At 46.3% G+C, this 19,934-nt stretch overlaps 1 protein-coding gene across 5 annotated transcripts in view; it reads left to right on the top strand.

The window, feature by feature from the left end:
- Positions 1-19,597: 19,597 nt before the first annotated feature.
- LOC311116083 (myocyte-specific enhancer factor 2D homolog) overlaps positions 19,598-19,934 on the top strand; it is a 35,599-nt gene continuing 35,262 nt past the window's right edge. For all 5 annotated transcript variants that reach the window (XM_084157379.1, XM_084157376.1, XM_084157377.1 and 2 more), the window contains exon 1: positions 19,598-19,776. The gene's annotated coding sequence lies outside the window, so the exon portion shown is untranslated. The remainder of the gene's footprint in view (positions 19,777-19,934) is intronic.

Here is a 19,934-nt window from a genome sequence, read left to right as displayed (position 1 = left end):
TCTCCATAGAAAAACATTGGCAGTAGAATGGCCTTACTGAAGAACTCAGTGACTTTCAATGTGCCACCTTCATAGGATACCACCTTTCCAAAAAGTCAGCTGGTCAAATTTCTGCCCTGCTAGAGCTGCCCTGTCAACTGTAAGTGCTGTTACTGTGAAGTGGGAACATCTAGGAGCAACAACAGCTCAGCCACAAAGTGGTAGGCCACACAAGCTCACAGAACGGGACCGCCGAGTGCTGAAGCGCGTAAAAATATTCTGTCCTCTGTTGCAACACTTACTACTGAGTTCCAAACTGCCTCTGGAAGCAACGTCAGCACAATAACTGTTCTTCGGGAGCTTCATGAAATGGGTTTCCATGGCCGAGCAGCCGCACACAAGCCTAAGATCACCATGCGCAATGCCAAGCGTCAGCTGGAGAGGTCGCCGCCATTGGACTCTGGAGCAGTGGAAACGCGTTTTCTGGAGTGAGGAATTACGCTTCACCATCTGGCAGTCTGAACAACGAATCTGGGTTTGGTGGATGCAATGAGATCGCTACCTGCCCGAATGCATAGTGCCAATTGTAAAGTTTAGTGGTCTGGGGCTGTTTTTCATGGTTCGGGCTAGGCCCCTTAGTTCCAGTAAAGGGAAATCTTAACTCTACAGTATACAATGACATTCTGTGCTTCCAACTTTGTGCCAACAGTTATAGAAAGCCCTTTCCTGTTTCAGCATGACAATGCCCCCATGCACAAAGCGAGGTCCATACAGAAATGGATTGTCGAGATCGGTGTGGAAGAACTTGACTGGCCTGCACAGAGACCTGACCTCAACCCCATCTAACAACTTTGGGATCAATTGGCCTAATCGCCCAACATCAGTGCCGACCTCACTAATGCTCTTGTGGCTGAATGGAAGCAAGTCCCCGCAGCAATGTTCCAACATCTAGCGGAAAGCCTTCCCAGAAGAGTGGAGGCTGTTATAGCAGCAAAGGGGGGGACCAACTCCATATTAATGCACATGATTTTGGAATGAGATGTTCGACGAGCAGGTGTCCACATACTTTTGTTCATGTAGTGTTTTTCGCAAAACTACCATATAAATCTGTGGCAGGTAGCCCAGAGGTTAAGTAACCAAAAGGGGGGGGGGGGGGGGGGGGGGCAGAGAACCCTTAGGAACAATTGTGAAACGCCTCCACTGTATGCAATTATTACCTGTGGAAAGTGGGGACAGAATAGAGCTAATCACCATTCTAAAGACAATGCTTCCATCATGTGGTGTTTTTGTGTATTTCACATCCCCATGCTTTACTGATGCTGGGAGCTGACAACATATAGGATTCTGCTTACCCCTGCTGTCTCCTAAGTAGCACTACACATATATAGAGTTAAGACGTTCTCTCTTTATAAAAATCAAGAGTCAATATTTATCTGTTGGGTGGGGAATTGTAATGTGTCGATCTGTAAAGGTAGCCTATAATATGCAATATTTACAGAATTCTTAATGGTAATGGTTCATTTGGCGAAAAAACTTACAACTGAAAGAGCATTAATCAATTGTGACTGCTGAGGCCAAATGCAGTAACATGTCAATCTATATCATGGTAAAAAAGATCAGCAGAGCTTTAATAGCGGTATTGCCAGTGTGTTACTTACAGTATTATCCCAATACTTCCAGTCTACATCCTACAGTATCATAACTACTGTATTACAATATTCTGTCATGCCATCTATGTAGTTAGTAGTACTATCGAAAAATTATGTTGAACCCTGTACTTTTTTACACCCCCATTATTGTTGCTCTCTTTTCCTCTGCCTGTCTGTCTGTCTGCCTCATTTGCCTATCTGCCTGCCACACACACACACACACACACACACACACACACACACACAAACGGCATGCATCCCCATCCCCTGTGTGCGGGTGATGTAGAAGTGGGGTGTGGGTAGGCGCTTTTGTTGGTTTTGTCGCCATGGTGATGGCGTGTTGCCAGGCAGCAGGTGGGATGCGATAGCCCTTGGGAGTAGCAGGTCACCGCACACTAAGGGTTCTCTGCCCCTCCCCCCCCACCCCCACACACACACCTCAGAGGAGAAATGGAGAGAGGAAGTGAGGCACCCAGGAAAGCATCCAGGAATGGTTCAAGAATAAACACTGGACTGTTTTGGAGTGGCCAGCGATGAGTCCAGATCTGAATTCCATCATGAACCTATGGCGAGACCTGAAAACAGCAGTTGGTGGAAGGCACCACTCAAACATTGAAGAATTGGAGCAGTTTGCAGAAGAAGAGTGGGCCAAATTGCCCGTAGAAAGGTGCATTGATGGCTACAAGAAGCATTTTTTTTTGCAGTTATCTTCGCCAAAGGCTTAGCTCCTGGGTGCCAATAATTTTGTCAATGCTATTTGTTTTAACGTTCTTAATTAACATTGTAAACTTAAGTTTTACAAAACAAAATTGGTACTGCAATGTTGACAATATAAAAGCAACGTGTGGAGACCAAAGTTTTTTTCAATTTCAACTTATTTGGGAAGAAATAAGGAATTATTTAAGAAAAGTGCAAAGGTAAAATTCGTCTGGCAATTGTTTTCCCTCATCAGTTTAAGCTTTTGGCAGGAAAGGTAAAGCAGGCAGTTTTGTTCCTGTAGACAGTTTCTCTCTGTGGATTATCACCCCAGCCACACCAGAGTCGAGACAAAGCTATCCCTGCTAATTAACTTCCTCATTATTTATGCCGTCAGTTACTCACTCCAGCAATGAACTAGCTAGAATCATTTCTGTTTCTGACTGAAGCACAAGCCTTAGCATCGGGTGCCGATGACATGGATGTCGATTAAGGCAGCCCCCCCGCACCTCTCTGAGTGGTTAAGAGCGTTGTGCCAGTAACCGAAAGGTCGCTGGTTCTAATTCCCGAGCTGACTAGGTGAAAAATCTGTTGATGTGCCCTTGAGCAAGGCACTTAACCCTAATTGCTCCTGTAATTTTCACAGATCAAATTAAATCACAGATTTTGTCTGTTTATATTATGAAATGATGTTACCAGTCATAAAACCAAGAAATATTACAGGAAATGTGAAACAAGTAATCCGTTCAACATGTTACATAATGTTTTTTAAAGCATTTAAGGAGGGCAATCCACCACCCCACCCTGCTTTATCCGGGAATTTAGTTATTATTCCTTGAAACCCCATTATGCTAAAACAAGATAAGATTGGAATATCATCACTATTAAATCCATTGAGTCATCAATTCAGTTATGAAGGTGAATGTTCTGGTCACACAATACAGCCATGATATGATAGGGCGGCAGGTAGTTTAGTGGGTAAGAGCGTTGTGCCAGTAACTGAAAGGTCGCTGGTTCTAATCCCCGAGCTGACTAGGTGAAAAATCTGTCGATGTGCCCTTAAGCAAGGCACTTAACCCTAATTGCTCTGGATAAGAGCGTCTGTTAAATGTAATGATATAGGTTTCCTGTAATAAGTGTACCTAATGTTTATTTTGAATGTGTAAAGACCTCTGTCCAATCTGACGGAGGGGTTAGATGTTGGCTGACGGGGACCCATCTGTTTGCAGTGTATTTCCCCTGTAGCCTACCTAAGCTTCTTACATAAAACACACACAGTAATCTTCTCCCCCACCCCCGGACTCGCTCTCTCTCTCTCTCTCTCTCACACACACACAAACTCGCACACGCATGTCACATGCACAGACACCTCTCTTTATCTCTCTCACTCTACACTGCTCCCTCCATATTCAATGAGTTAGGTTCCATTATACACTGAGTGTACAAAACAATGTTTCCATGACATAGACTGTCCAGGTGAATCCAGGTGAAAGCTATGATTTCTTATTGATGTGACTTGTTAAATCCACTTCAATCAGTGTATATGAAGGGGAGGAGACAGGTTAAGTATTTGTAAGCCTTGAGACGATTGAGACATGGATTGTGTATGTGTGCCATTCAGAGAGTGAATGGGCAAGACACAATATTTAAGTGCCTTTGAACAGTGTATGGTAGTAGGTGCCAGGCACACCGGTTTGAGTGTGTCAAGAACTACAAATGCTACTGGGTTTTTCACATTCAACAGTTTCCCACACTTAACAGTTTCCTGTGTATATCAAGAATGGTCCACCACCCAAAGGACATCCAGCCAACTTGACACAACTGTGGGAAGCATTGGAGTCACCATGGGCCAGCATCCCTGTGGAATGCTTTCGACACCTTGTAGAGTCCATGCCCCGACGATTTCAGGCTGTTCTGAGGGCAAAAGGGGATGCAACTCAATATTAGGAAGGTGTTCCTAATGTCTTGTACACTGTGTATTTTCATGACAGGTTTTACTAGGTTATTGTAACAGGACGATCCACAAAAGGCTACGGTCATAAACCAAGAGTTTACGCATGATAAACTGTGAGTTGATCTATGCCTGCAAATGGTTTATGGTTTGTAAAGATGGCAATTTGTCTTTCCAAGATCATCCATCCTGACAGAAGTTGATTTACAAATGCTTCATAAAACCTCATCAAAAATACATGCACTGTCATGTGTTCTTAAAAACCTGGTTTGATCCCAACAAGTATTGTGGTTGTCAGGAGTGGATTGTAGTGGGATGTGGAATCACACGCAGGACACAGAGATATAAATCCAAAGGTCTTTTAGTAAAGTCCGTAGTACACGCCAAACACGGCAACAGGCCACAGGCGAAATCAAACGCACACTAAACTGTACAAAGTAAGTGTGCACAACGTGCAGGACTCTCTAATCAACACGAAATAAGAGAGAACAAAAATCCAGAGGACCAAACAACCACACGACAGTAGAACAATTACACACAACACCTGACCTAACACAAGGAACTAAATAGGGTGCCTAATGAGACTAAACACTAAACAGGTGTGACAAACAGACAAAACCAATCAAACATGAAACATCGAACGGTGGCAGCTAGTACTCCGGAGACGACGACCGCCGAAGCCTGCCCGAACAAGGAGGAGGGGCCGCCTCGGCCCGAAACCGTGACAGTACCCCCCCCCTTGACGCGCGGCTCCAGCCGTGCGCCGCCCCCGGCCTCGGGGACGACCAGGAGGACGCGGAGCAGGGCGCGTAGGATGACCACGATGGAATTCGGTCAGAAGGGACGGGTCCAGGATGTCCCTCCTCGGCACCCAGCACCGCTCCTCCGGGCCGTACCCCTCCCACTCCACGAGATATTGGAGACCCCCCATCCGGCGTCTCGAATCTAGGATGGCCCGAACAGTGTACGCCGGAGCCCCCTCGATGTCCAACGGGGGCGGAGGAGTCTCTTCTATCTCAAAGTCCTGGAGTGGACCAGCTACCACCGGCCTGAGGAGAGACACATGGAACGAGGGGTTAATATTTTTGTAATCAATGGGCAGTTGTAACCTGTAACACACCTCGTTCAATCTCCTCAGGACTTTAAAAGGCCCCACAAACCGCCGACCCAGCTTCCGGCAGGGCAGGCGGAGGGGCAGGTTTCTGGTTGAGAGCCAGACTCGATCTCCAGGTGCGTACACTGGCCCCTCACTGCGGTGGAGGTCGGCGCTCGTCTTCTGTCGACGGATGGCTCGCTGCAGATGGACGTGTGCAGCGTTCCACGTCTCCTCCGAGCGCCGCACCCACTCATCCACAGCAGGGGCCTCGATCTGGCTCTCATGCCAAGGTGCCAGAACCGGCTGGTACCCTAACACACACTGGAAAGGGGTTAGTTTAGTGGAGGAGTGGCGGAGAGAGTTCTGTGCCATCTCGGCCCAGGGCACATATCTCGCCCACTCCTCCGGCCGGCCCTGACAATATGACCTCAGAAACCTACCCACATCCTGGTTGACACGTTCGACCTGCCCATTACTCTCCGGGTGGTAACCCGAGGTAAGGCTCACCGAAACCCCCAACCGTTCCATAAACGCTCTCCAGACTCTGGAGGTAAACTGGGGGCCTCGATCAGACACTATATCCTCGGGTACCCCGTAATGCCGGAAGACGTGAGTAAATAGAGCCTCAGCGGTCTGTAGGGCAGTAGGAAGACCCGGCATGGGAAGGAGACGACAGGCCTTCGAGAACCGATCCACAACGACCAGGATGGTGGTATTCCCCTGTGAGGAGGGAAGGTCGGTAACAAAATCCACCGAGAGGTGAGACCAGGGTCGTTGTGGAACGGGCAGGGGTTGTAATTTACCCCTGGGCAAGTGTCTGGGCGCCTTACACTGGGCACACACTGAGCAGGAGGAGACATAAATCCTCACATCCCTGGCTAACGTTGGCCACCAGTACTTTGTACTAAGGCAGTGCACTGTCCGGCCAATACCTGGATGTCCAGAGGATGGTGACGTGTGAGCCCAATAAATAAGCCGATCCCGGACCTCGAGCGGGACGTACGTCCGACCCACCGGACACTGTGGAGGGCTAGGGTCGGTGCGTAATGCCCGCTCGATCTCCGCATCGACCTCCCATACCACCGGTGCAACCAGACAAGACTCAGGTAGTATGGGAGTGGGCTCCACGCACCTCTCCTCTGTGTCATACCGCCGAGACAGGGCATCTGCCTTCCCATTCTGGGACCCAGGGATGTAAGTGATCTTAAACACAAACCGGGCGAGAAACATAGTCCATCGAGCCTGGCGAGGATTCAGTCTCCTAGCTGCCCGAATGTATTCCAGGTTACGGTGGTCAGTTAGAATGAGAAAAGGGTGTTGAGCCCCCTCAAGCCAATGCCTCCACACCTTTAGGGCCTGTACTACGGCTAACAGCTCCCTGTCCCCTACGTCATAATTCCGCTCCGCCGGACTGAGCTTCTTAGAATAAAAGGCACAGGGGCGGAGTTTAGGTGGTGTGCCGGACCGTTGTGAAAGAACAGCCCCGATACCGGCTTCAGACGCGTCCACCTCCACTTGGAATGGTAAGGTGGGATCCGGGTGCGCCAGCACTGGAGCCGAGGTAAACAGGTCCTTCAGTCTCCCAAAAGCCCTGTCCGCCTCAGCTGACCACCGCAAGCGGACCCCCCTTCAGAAGGGACGTTATGGGAGCTGCCACCTGTCCAAAACCCCGGATAAACCTCCTATCTATGAGGCGGCAACCGTGCCGCTCTTGTCTTGCTAAACACGAGTGCCAAATCCTCATACTCAGGTGGAATGTGCAGTGCTGGCATCTGGTTCGGACTCTCCACCGAGGTCGCCCCTACGGAAACACCAAGACATAGCCCCTCACACTGAGCAGACCACCCTTTAAGAGCCTTCTCTCGCCACGAAATCGTAGGATCATGGGTAATCAACCAGGGAAGCCCCAGTACCACCGGATACGCAGGAGAGTCGATCAGATAGAGTTGAATCGTCTCCTCATGACCCCCCTGCGTCTTCATCCTAAGTGGCGCTGTGACCTCCCTAATCAACCCAGATCCTAACGGACGACTATCTAGGGCATGTACAGGGAAAGGATTATCAACCGGAAGGAGGGGAATCCCTAACTCAACACAGAATTTACGATCTACAAAATTCCCAGCTGCGCCTGAATCTACTAGCGCCTTATGCTGGGAACGAGGTGCAACCTGTGGAAAACAAACAGGTATAGTTATGTGTACGACAGAAAGCTCTGGGTAAGTGGGGCGCCTACTCACCTGGGAGGACTCCCCAATGTGTGGCCTGCCGTCTCCTCCACCAGGGGACCCTCCCCAGCACCTAGCCGCGGTGTGCCCTCCACGGCCACAGTTGGTGCAGGGGACGGCCCCCCTCGGGCTCCTTCTTCTCCCTCCTCTAGCGCCAGCACCTCCGAGCTCCATCGGGCTCGGCTCAGAGGCGCTGGAGGGTGGAATGGGCGGCCCCCACCTGGGACGTCCGCGGGTAGCGAGCAGGGTGTCCAGCCGAATGGCCATGTCCACCAACTGGTCAAATGAGAGTGTAGTATCCCTGCACGCCAACTCTCTGCGGACGTCCTCCCGGAGGCTGCAACGAAAGTGGTCTATGAGGGCCCGCTCATTCCACCCTGCATCTGCCGCTAGAGTCCGGAACTCCAGCGTAAACTCTTGAGCGCTCCTCATCCCCTGCCGGAGGTAGAATAGACGCTCCCCATGCGGAGAACTCCGCATAGGTGATAGTGGCGGCGTCTATTCTCCTCCATTCGGCGTTGGCCCACTCCAACGCCTTGCCGGTGAGACAGGAGATGAGGGCGGAAACGCTCTCGTGTCCCGAGGGCGCCGGGTGTACGGTGGCAAGGTAGAGTTCCACTTGTAACAGGAACCCCTGACACCCGGCAGCGGTGCCGTCGTACGCCCTCGGGAGCGAGAGCCGAATCCCACTGGGTTCCGGTAGTTGGACGGGCGGGCTGACCGATGGTGATGGTGCGGTAGGTGGGGGTGTGGGTACCCCGCTGGTCTCCCATCGATGGAGGGTGTTCATCACCCGGTCCAGGGCGTGCCCGATTTGGTTGATCCGATCTTCTTGACCACGAAGGCGCTCCTCCATGATCTCGGTGGGTGCGGGTGCTCCTGCTGATTCCATGAGATGGTGTGTAATTCTGTCAGGAGTGGAGTGTAGTGGGATGTGGAATCACACGCAGGACACAGAGATATAAATCCAAAGGTCTTTTAGTAAAGTCCGTAGTACACGCCAAACACGGCAACAGGCCACAGGCCACAGGCGAAATCAAAAGCACACTAAACTGTACAAAGTAAGTGTGCACAACGTGCAGGACTCTCTAATCAACACGAAATAAGAGAGAACAAAAATCCAGAGGACCAAACAACCACACGACAGTAGAACAATTACACACAACACCTGACCTAACACAAGGAACTAAATAGGGTGCCTAATGAGACTAAACACTAAACAGGTGTGACAAACAGACAAAACCAATCAAACATGAAACATCGAACGGTGGCAGCTAGTACTCCGGAGACGACGACCGCCAAAGCCTGCCCGAACAAGGAGGAGGGGCCGCCTCGGCCGAAACCGTGACAGTTACAGACCAAGTGTACCACTTCCAAAGGGGCCTATCTAAATTGTGCAGTAGTTTTTCATGGATGGGTCCTGTTTCACTCTGAATTCAGTACTTTTCCGTCATACCATTTTTTTCTTCTTCTACTGATTCAGAAGTATAGAAATTGTTGTGGCGTAAAAATGTATGCACACATGACTGTAAGTCGCTTTGGATAAAAGTGTCTGCTAAATGGCATATTATTATTATATTATCTTTAAATCAGACAATCAAGGTGCTTCTGCCCTTGACATCAATGGATCTGTGAAACTCACTCTTCAGTCTGAAATGTCACCCCTTGCACACACTTCTTCAGACAGGTAGAGACGCTTTAGAAGGGTGGTCACTAGAGTTGGGCAGTGTCCAGATTTTCATACCATCACACTATTTCTGTACAATACCGGAGTATACACACAAGGAGCGCTATTTAAAATATATATACACTGAGTGTAAAAAAAGTTAAGAACACCTTCCTAATATTGACAGATATAGCCCCTGGTTCTCCTCAGACTTGACTGCCCTTGACCAGCACAAAAACATCCTGTGGCGTACTGCATTAGCATCAAATAGCCCCCGCGATATGCAACTTTTCAGGGAAGTTAGGAACCAATATACACAAGCAGTCAGGAAAGCTGTAACTGCCTCTGTCGCCAGTTTATTTCATGTATTTGCACTTTTTATTATTTAATTTCTTCTGTATTGTACGTTTACAGCAAGACGGAACTAATTATTGGTTCCGCCCGAGTGTTGTCACCCGAGCGCCTTTAGCGACGCACCCGAGAAAACTTTACCGCGAAAAAGCGAATTATTTTTCCACTGTTATCGTGTTTAAGTGCATACTTACAAAGAAAGTATACAGAAGAAGATAAAGGACATTTAAAAGGATGTTTAGTACCTCTGTGTGATAAGCAGCAATGAGTTCTCACGGGTTGACCAGCATTAAAGCCCTGTATTTGAATCAAGACCTCTTGCCTCATGCCTGTCACTGGAGGAGCTACAGTGAGAACTCATCTGCTCTGCATGAGTAGACGAGGAAGACAGTACCAAAGAGCCGTGATCCATGGACAAGAAGGGACATCTCTACATCCAAGAGTGTGCATCTGCTTCTGACATTTACTCAGCCGCAGCATCCACGGAAGAATCCAGGCGCCTTACCATGAATCCAGCTGATGCAAAGAAGCTTAAACTATTTCCCACAAGAGACTGACACATTTTTGCCTTCATATTCATACGGTATAGTTGTGTGTATGTTTAAGTGTTAACTAAGCTACAACCAAGAGACTGAATTTTGCATTTCATAGAACAACGTGATATTGATTTGTGTGAAGTAGATGTGAATATGTTTTTAAAAAATAATATTAGTGGTAAAAATAGTATAAATGTGAATAGCTAATGGGAGCTGAATCACTTAGCTACAGGCCAAATTAGATTTAACCCAAATTTAAGTACACCAAGTAACAATGTCAGAGCCTAGTCTTACCTCTGGGAGAAAGCAGGTTAATGTAGGTGAAAGTATAGAGCAGCAGTGCATAGACATGCAACCACAGGCTACTAAAGGCACAAGAGCTAATGACCACACTTCCTCACAAGCACCACGAAGAAGCCAAAGAGACCGAAAGTTAACAGAAAAGGGCCAAGAACTGTACAATGAGCAAATAAGAAGATTTGCTCACCGTTTCACTGTGAGCTATGAGGAGTGGAAGGCTATTGCTAAAGACACCAAGCAAGCTTTGAGTGGACAATGCTCAAACAACCTGCTACATGAACACATAAGCAAAATAAGTGCTGCCTCAGAGAATCTGAACATTGCTTATGATGAGTTAAGGCGCATAGACAACCCTGACCATGACACACGTCGCAGAATTGACAACTGTGATGCAGTAACCAGGAAGATCATCCAAACTGCAAAATATCGTTTGGAGACAGAAGATAACGGTGGAGGAGATGAACAACGAAGCAACAGGGCGACATCGTCTATATTCAAGTCTGTAGCCTCAGACAAGATAAGTATCAAATCCCAATGCACTAAGTCCTCTCATGCTCAAAGCAGCTCCAGACATTCAAGTCGGATTTCTGTTAGCAGACAAGATGCCGCTGCTGAAGTTGCTGCCAATGAAGCTACTCTAGAAGTACTACTAGAACAAGAGTGTTGCATTGAGGAATTGGAAAGGCTTGAAGCTGAAGCTGCAGAGAGACAAAAGGTGCTAGATGCAAAGCGGAGACAACTGGAGCGACTAGAGATAGTTAAAAAGTTAAAGGCTGCTAAGGCACGTCAGCGAGTGTATGATCAGAGTGAGTGCTCAGATAAAGAAATAAGCAGTCTACTCCATCAAAGTGTCTGTATGAAGGAAAAGGAAGAAGTTAAACATGAAAATAATCTGTTGCAGCACCATTCTTCACCACAAGACCGGGCACATTCAAAGCAGGATGACAGCACAGCAGCTCTTGTTAGAGCACTTGCAGAGTCCATCAGTGCAGGTCGTCTTCCTATACCTGAACCAACAATATTCAATGGCGACCCACTCAGATTCAATGACTGGAAGGTTTCTTTTCAGACACTCATTGATCGGAAAAACATTCCAGCCGAAGAAAAGATATATTACTTGCGAAAGTATGTGGGTGGACCTGCTAAAAAGGCTATAGAGAGCTACTTCCTGCTTGGTTCAGAGTCAGCCTATCACGCAGCATGGAGGATTCTCGAGGAAAGATATGGAAATCCATTCCTCATAGCCAAAGCATTCAGAGATAAGCTGGAGGCATGGCCCAAGATAAGCTCCAAAGGCAGTATCGAACTTCAAGAGTTTGCTGATTTTCTTCGGAGCTGTGAGGCTGCTATGACTCAGATCAGAGGCCTCGAAGTACTTAATGACTGCAATGAGAACCAGAAGTTACTTGCAAAGCTTCCAGACTGGCTGATCTCGAGATGGAACAGAAAGGTCATAGAAGTGGAGGAAGAAAGTCACACATTCCCAAGCTTCCAGCAGTTTGTAAAGTTTCTCACACGTGAAGCTAAGATTGCAAATAACCCAATAACATCTCTCCATGCTCTGAAACCTGCTGAAGGTGAGCAGATCAATGTTTTAAAGAACAGAGCTCTCGGAGCAAAGGTACTAGCAACTAACTCAGATGAAAAAGCTTTCTCCACAAGCTGTGTTTTTTGTGAGAAGTCAGGTCACAGTCTACACAAGTGTTGGAAATTTATGAATAAAACCATCTCTGAGCGAGTCAAGTTTGTTCAGGGGATGAAGTGGTGCTTTGGCTGTCTGAAGCCTGGCCATCGCTCAAAGGAGTGTGAAAATAGAAGGATCTGTGATACTTGTGAGAAAGGACATCCAACCTGCCTACACGATAATCGCAGCAAAGAAAGAGGAATGTCAACAAGGACTGATGGAGAAATGGAGAGTGACAAGTCAAGAGAAGGAACGACAGATCGTTCACAAGAGAGGGTGACAAAACCACCACGCGAGGTAACATCTAACAGAGTTATCCAGAATGTGAAAGGCACCCATACATCCTCAGTCATTCCTGTGTGGTTGTCCACTACAAGTAAGCCAAATCATGAAGTCCTTGTGTACGCTCTTCTCGATACACAGAGTGACACGACCTTCATCCTTGAAGAGACAGCAAAGATGCTTCACACTAAAAATGAACCAGTCCAGTTAAAGCTCTCCACAATGGCTTCAAGAAATACAGTGGTGCCTAGCAGAAGGCTGACTGATCTACAAATAAGAGGATTCTACTCCGATAAGATAATCTACCTGCCAGGAACTTACTCAAGAGAATTCATCCCTGCAAACAGAGATCATATTCCCACACCAGAGACTGCCAAGGCATGGTCTCATCTTGAGCACATTGCAGATGAAATTGCTCCTCTGCAGAGCTGTGACATCGGCCTACTAATTGGCTACAACTGTCCTCAAGCTCTTGTACCAAGACAAGTGGTTGCTGGAGAAGAAAATGAGCCCTTTGCTCAGAGAACAGACTTGGGTTGGAGTGTAGTCGGCTATGGCAACCCATGTCTTGACTTTGGAGATGCCTTTGGAATAAGCCATCAAGTCATTGTGAAGCAAGTGACATCAGTTCTTCCAAATCTCCCAAACGAAGTGCACTATGTCTGTAGAACACAGATCAAAGAAGTAGTCCTTCCAACAGACGTCATCAAGGTGTTGGAATCTGATTTTGTAGAAAGGGCTTCAGAAGATGACCCAGCTGACCACGCCTCAAGGGGTGTCACAGCAGAACAACTCACAGCTTCTAACTGGTTCACAGGTCCAGACCTTCTTTGGCAAAAAGAGCTACCAACTGGAGTTGTCATGGTGGGAGAGATTGAGAGCAGTGACCCAGAGGTCAAGAAAGCTCAGGTTCATGACACTCAGGCAGAAGAAGCAAAAACAATTTTAGATCGTCTACACAAGTTCTCAGACTGGGCAAGAATGGTGAAGGCTGTTGCCAGACTCAAGCGCCGTGCTAAGGAAATCAAAGGTCTCAAGCCAAAGTCCTGTGAGGCCTCGAACTTGGAGGAAAGGAAAGAGGCGGAGCTGACCATAATCAAGATGGTCCAAGAAGCAACTCTCTCTCAAGAAATTCAACGCCTTAGACATCATAAGGAGACAAAGGTCAAAGACAAAGCCAACCAGTTGCACAAACTATGTCCGTTGTGTTCAAGAGGAGTTCACATTGAAGCACTTGATGACTTGACCTCAGATGCCTTTATCAATGCTCTGCGTTCATTCATCGCCATTCGTGGATCAGTAAGGCAGATAAGGTGTGATCAAGGGACAAACTTTGTCGGAGCAAGGCGTGAGTTCATTGAAGCACTGAAAGAGATGGATCAAGAAGAGCTCAAAGATTTGGGCTGCGAGTTCATCATGAACACCCCTGCCTCAAGTCATATGGGTGGAGTCTGGGAAAGACAAATCCGCACTATCAGAAGTGTCCTGGCGTCCATTCTAGAACAGTCGTCCAGGCAACTTGACTCCTCTTCCCTACGAACATTTCTATATGAGGTTATGGCGGTTGTGAATAGCAGACCTCTAACCACTGATCATCTGAACGATTCTACCAGTCCAGAGCCCTTGACACCAAACCACATCTTGACCATGAAATCCACAATCATTCTCCCTCCTCCTGGAAAGTTTGTCAAGGAGGATCTCTACCTCCGCAAAAGATGGCGCAGAGTTCAACTCTTAACCAACAACTTTTGGGTACGATGGAAAAAAGAGTATCTCCTGAATCTCCAACACAGACAGAAGTGGACCAAATATCGCAGAAATGCAAAGGTCGGTGACATTGTTCTGTTACAAGATGCTGCCACACCACGAAACCAATGGAAGCTAGCAAGAGTCATCGAGGTCTATCCTGGAAGTGATGAAAGAGTGAGGAGACTCAAGTTACTCATCAGTGACTCCTCCCTGGATGGAAGAGGAAAGCGTACAGCCAAACCTGTTTACCTGGAGAGACCCATTCAGAAAACAGTTACATTGCTAGAAGCAGACTGATGGTTCTATCATACACTCACACACAGTTTATTAGTTGTTTATTAGGACAGAGTTTCATTTTATTTATTCATGCAGTAGGTTTGTCTCCAAGTTTTAAGAAATCACTTGTGATTTGGTGGGAGTGTAACTGCCTCTGTCGCCAGTTTATTTCATGTATTTGCACTTTTTATTATTTAATTTCTTCTGTATTGTACGTTTACAGCAAGACGGAACTAATTATTGGTTCCGCCCGAGTGTTGTCACCCGAGCGCCTTTAGCGACGCACCGAGAAAACTTTACCGCGAAAAAGCGAATTATTTTTCCACTGTTATCGTGTTTAAGTGCATACTTACAAAGAAAGTATACAGAAGAAGATAAAGGACATTTAAAAGGATGTTTAGTACCTCTGTGTGATAAGCAGCAATGAGTTCTCACGGGTTGACCAGCATTAAAGCCCTGTATTTGAATCAAGACCTCTTGCCTCATGCCTGTCACTGGAGGAGCTACAAAAGCAAAGGCTAACTTTTTCAAACAGAAATGTGCATCCTGTAGCACTAACTCCAAAAAAGTTTTGGGACACTGTAAAGTCCATGGAGAATAAGAGCACTTCCTCCCAGCTGCCCACTGCACTGAGGCTAGGAAACACTATCACCACCGATAAATCTACAATAATTGAGAATTTCAACAAGCATTTTGCTACGGCTTTTCATGCTTTCCACCTGGCTACCACTACCCCGGCCACCAACTCTGCACCCTCCGCTGCAACTTGCCCATGCCCCCCCACTTCTCCTTCACACAAATTCAGACAGCTGATGTTCTGAAAGAGCTGCAAAATCTGGAACCCTACAAATCAGCTGGGCTAGACAATCTGGACCCTTTCTTTCTAAAACTAGCCGCCGAAATTGTCGCAACCCCTATTACTAGCCTGTTCAACCTCTCTTTCGTAACGTCTGAGATCCCCAGAGATTGGAAAGCTGCCGCGGTCATCCCCCTCTTCAAAGGGGGTAACACTCTAGATCCAAACTGTTACAGACCTATATCCATCCTGCCCTGCCTTTCGAAAGTTTTTGAAAGCCAAGTTAACAAACAGATCACCGACCATTTTGAATCCCACCGTACCTTCTCCGCTATGTAATCCGGTTTCCGAGCTGGTCATGGGTGCACTTCAGCCACGCTCAAGGTCCTAAACGATGTTATAACCGCGATCGATAATAGACAGTACTGTGCAGCCGTCTTCATCGACCTGGCCAAGGCTTTCGACTCTGTCAACCACTGCATTCTTATTGGCAGACTAAATAGCCTTGGTTTCTCAAATGACTGCCTCGCCTGGTTCACCAACTACTTCTCAGATAGAGTTCAATGTGTCAAATCGGAGGGCCTGTTGTCTGGACCTATGGCAGTCTCTATGGGGTTGCCACAGGGTTCAATTCTTGGGCCGACTCTTTTCTCCGTGTATATCAATGATGTCGCTCTTGCTGCTGGTGACTCTCAGATCCACCTCTACGCAGACGACACCATTTTGTATACATCTGGCCCTTCATTGGACACTGTGTTAACAAACCTCCAAACGAGCTTCAATGCCATACAACACTCCTTCAGTAGCATCCAACTGCTCTTAAACACTAGTAAAACTAAATGCATGCTCTTCAATCGAATGCTGCTGGCACCCGCCCACCCGACTAGAATCACTACTCTCGACGGGTCTGACCTAGAGTATGTGGACAACTACAAATACCTAGGTGTCTGGTTAGACTGTAAACTCTCCTTCCAGACTCACATTAAGAATCTCCAATCCAAAGTTAAATCTAGAATCAGCTTCCTATTTCGCAACAAAGCCTCCTTCACTCATGCTGCCAAACATGCCCTCGTAAAACTGACTATCCTACCGATCCTTGACTTCGGCGATGTCATTTACAAAATAGCCTCCAACACTCTACTCAGAAAATTGGATGTAGTCAATCACAGTGCCATCCGTTTTGTCTCCAAAGCCCCATACACTACCCACCACTGTGACCTGTACGCTCTTGTTGGCTGGTCCTCACTACATGTTTGTCGTCAAATCCACTGGCTCCAGGCCATCTATAAATCACTGCTAGGCAAATCCCCGCCTTATCTTAGCTCATTGGTCACCATAGCAGCACCCACCCGTAGTCTGCGCTCCAGCAGGTATATCTCACTGGTCATCCCCAAAGCCAACACCTCCTTTGGCCGCCATTCCTTCCAGTTCTCTGCTGCCAATGACTGGAACGAATTGCAAAAATCTCTGAAGCTGGAGACTCTTATCTCCCTCACTAACTTTAAGCATCAGTTGTCAGAGCACCTTACCGATCACTGCACCTGTACACAGCCCATCTGAAATTAGCCCACCCAACTACCTCATCCCTATATTGTTATTTATTTTGCTCTTTTGCACCCCAGTATCTCTATTTGCACATAATCTCTTGCACATCTAGCATTCCAGTGTTAATACTAATTGTAATTATTTTGCACTATAGCCTATTTATTGCCTTACCTCCATAACTTGCTACATTTGCACACACTGTATATATATTTTCTGTTGTATTTTTTGACTTTATGTTTTGTTTTACCCCATATGTAACTCTGTGTTGTTGTTTTTATCGCACTGCTTTGCTTTATCTTGGCCAGGTCGCAGTTGTAAATGAGAACTTGTTCTCAACTGGCTTACCTGGTTAAATAAAGGTGAAATAAAAAAAATAAAAAAACAAAAAACAAAAAAAACAATTGAGTTGCACCCCCCACCCATATTTGGCCCTCAGAACAGCCTCAATTCGTCGAGCCATGGACTCTACAAGGTGTCAGAAGCGTTCCACAGGGATGCTGGCCCATGTTGACTCCAATGCTTCCCACAGTTGTGTCAAGTTGGCTGGATGTCATTTGGGTGGTGGGCCATTCTTGATACACAGGGGAAACTGTTGAGCGTGAAAAACCCAGCAGCGTTGCAATTCTGCACACAGAACCGGTGTGCCAGGCACCTACTACCAGACCCTGTTCAAAGGCACTTAAAACTTTTGTCTTGCCCATTCACTCTCTGAATAGCACACATACACAATCCATGTCAAATTGTCTCAAGGCTTAAAAATCCTTCTTTAACCTGTCTCCTCCCCTTCATCTACACTGATTGAAGTGGATTTAACAAATGACATCAGTAAGGGATCATAGCTTTCACCTGGATTCACCTGGTCAGACTATGTCATGGAAGGAGCCTGGCTGCTGGTTTTAGGCTAAAATCATAGCAAGCTAGAGCTAGCCTTTTTAGCTCCCCACATCTCCATCTGAAATAATCATTCTGATATCAGCTAAAAATAGAACATCATCATGTTTTGATCACAGAAAAAACATACACATTGCTAACTAGTTGGCTACAGCAGGTTCTACCATTTCACAATAGCCTGGAATCACTAGTTATTACTTCTAAACAAAATACCTTTTTGGGCAGATTCTTGTTGTTTGGTTTACATTTTAGTCATTTAGCAGACGCTCTTATCCAGAGCGACGTACAGTAAGTGAGTGCAAAATTTATTTATTTTTTTCATACCCCCTGTGGGAATCGAACCCATCAACCCAGAAGTTGCAAACGCCATGCTCTACCAACTGAGCTACATCCCTGTTTGAACAGTCGCTGAGATTATATTTGGTTGGTTATCAATGCAAAATAGGCTACTTTGAGGAATAGCCTATAGAGCAAATAGATCAAATCAAGGAACCAAGCGACAACACTGCCCCCACAGCTGAGGAATGAATGATATGGCGCGTCTCAATTTTCAGGTAGTACAACCGTCCGTTGAATGCCAGAGTTTGTCACAAGGAGCCGCCCCTTTTGTGACGAAAAACAACATTGCAACTCTGCGCTATGGTCGGTACCTTCAGAGTCTGTAGTGTGTGAATTTACCTTTAAAGCAACCAACTGTAGACAAAAGCCAAGGTGTGAAGTCGGGTGAGGTGCATCTGCAACAGCCGAAAGCCGGATACTGACGTGGTTTTCCAACAGAAAGGCTCAGTGCAACATGGTAGTGTTGCTATTGTTTATAAAAGTTGTTCTTTGTAATGTCGAAATAAACATGTATTCAACCCCCATACCACACACACTCAAAACTTTAAATATACTGTATGTGTGTACATTGTACAATCAATTGGTGGGAGAGAGAGCCTCAAATATCACACTCATTTGTACATACTCTTTGGTCACGTTCGCGTGGGTAATACAAAAACACCCTAATGATTAGTTGACAATAGAGCCTCCCAAAATGCAGGTGATGGCTGCAGGATGAAGTTGGTGAAGAGCAACTGAAGAAAACTGCAGTTGACTGCAGTCAAAACTTCATGACCTTAGATCCCATATTTTTTGTAAAGTTCATGCAGTCGACATGTAGGCGCAAGTCGGAACATTTTTATCCCCATAATGCAACACACTTTGAAAGGCTGTACCATCTTGACAAAAGTGTACAGCTTTAATGCAATTGAAAAGCAATTGGTTAATTAAAACAATTAGAATAATGCTGCCTAAAGAATAGGCCTATACTGTTGAAATGGCTCCCTCTCCTAATCATGGACAGGACACTGCACAGATTTGTATTTATTTTTTAGTTCCCATATCGACTTTCTTTGGCGTAAACTTTAAGACTAGGAGAAAATCTCAACCTAATACTCCTCGCTTCCTTCTGAAAACCAATTGGAGGAGAAAGTCAGAGGGGCGGGACCTCTGGATTTCTTATCCAATGGGTTTTGAGAAGGAGACTAGGATAATGCAATTGAGATTCTCCCAATAATCTGTAGATATACTAATGTCCTAAACGCAGACCACATAATTGTAAAACAGCTAACGGATATTCTCCAGGAAAACAGGGTGGTAGGCCATTCGACCGTAGGCCACACAGTGACATTTTCTCCACATGCAAAATCATGCAAAAGGTAAATACCGAAGCGGAGGGATACAAACACCCTGGTAGAACATGGCCGTCATCGCCTCTCCTTCATGCTCTTCCCATTTACAGTAACTTCTACTGTGATTGGCTTTGACGTTATAGTATTAGCTTCCTATTGGCTTTTTACAAGTCACTCATGGCTTTGAAGCTATAGTATTAGCTTCCTATTGGCTTCTCACAAGTCACTCATGCACTGGTGTCAATGACGTAAATTGTGCACTAGCTACATTGTATATTTTGGCTGAACTGAATAGTTACATTAAACGGAAAAGGGGAGAGTGGATTTCTCTAAAGAGACGTCGATCATGATTATAGCGCTTTGTCTTTTCATTACACCTTTATGTTAAACCATTCCTGTATCTTTTCACACGATTGTGGATGTGGTATTTCAGGGTAAGTGGAATGATACATTTGCTTCCTGCGTTTTTTCCTAGTAAGAACACGAGTGCTTGTTTTAATCAAACAATTGTCGTCAGACGGGTAGCTTATAATATGCTAATTCGTATTGACAACATGATTCACCTCTAAATTGTATTTTGATTATAATTTGT

This window comes from Coregonus lavaretus (genome assembly GCF_964263955.1).
Source record: "Coregonus lavaretus genome assembly, chromosome: 3".
Classification (NCBI taxonomy): Eukaryota; Metazoa; Chordata; class Actinopteri; order Salmoniformes; family Salmonidae; genus Coregonus; species Coregonus lavaretus.
Note: the sequence above shows the minus strand (reverse complement) of the source record. Positions and strands in the feature narration are given on the sequence as shown.